The sequence below is a fragment of the Etheostoma spectabile genome, chromosome 16 (assembly GCF_008692095.1).
Source record: "Etheostoma spectabile isolate EspeVRDwgs_2016 chromosome 16, UIUC_Espe_1.0, whole genome shotgun sequence".
NCBI classification, from domain to species: domain Eukaryota; kingdom Metazoa; phylum Chordata; class Actinopteri; order Perciformes; family Percidae; genus Etheostoma; species Etheostoma spectabile.
In genome coordinates this window covers 24,893,931-24,894,357 of record NC_045748.1, presented here as the reverse complement: position 1 = coordinate 24,894,357, position 427 = coordinate 24,893,931, and positions in this window count along the sequence as shown.

Here is a 427-nt window from a genome sequence, read left to right as displayed (position 1 = left end):
AATACGTTCGGTCTCATCGGATTTTCTCTTGATCGAATTGCGGCTTATTCGATAAACGCTGATGGAAACGTCAATTGCCGAATAAATGATGAACTCTGATTAAGTTTTGGGTCATTTTATGGTTGCAACCCGCCACAAAACAACAAAGAAGAAGTTTTAGTTCATTTTTGCCCAGTATTTCCGCTCTGTCTGCACACATGGACAAAGACAGATGGAAGTGGACGGACGAGGAGACGAGAGACTTTTCAATTTTATTTATTGGGAACTCGCGAAGGAAATGGCCGACAAAGGTTAGGATAAGCCGTGGGACGTCCTGCGGAGTCAATGGAAGACGCTCAGACAGCGAGACATGTTGTCTCATAGCGGTGCCAAAGGGAAAATAAAAGCCAAGTTGCATCTCCATCGTCATAGCGATGTGTTGATAGCG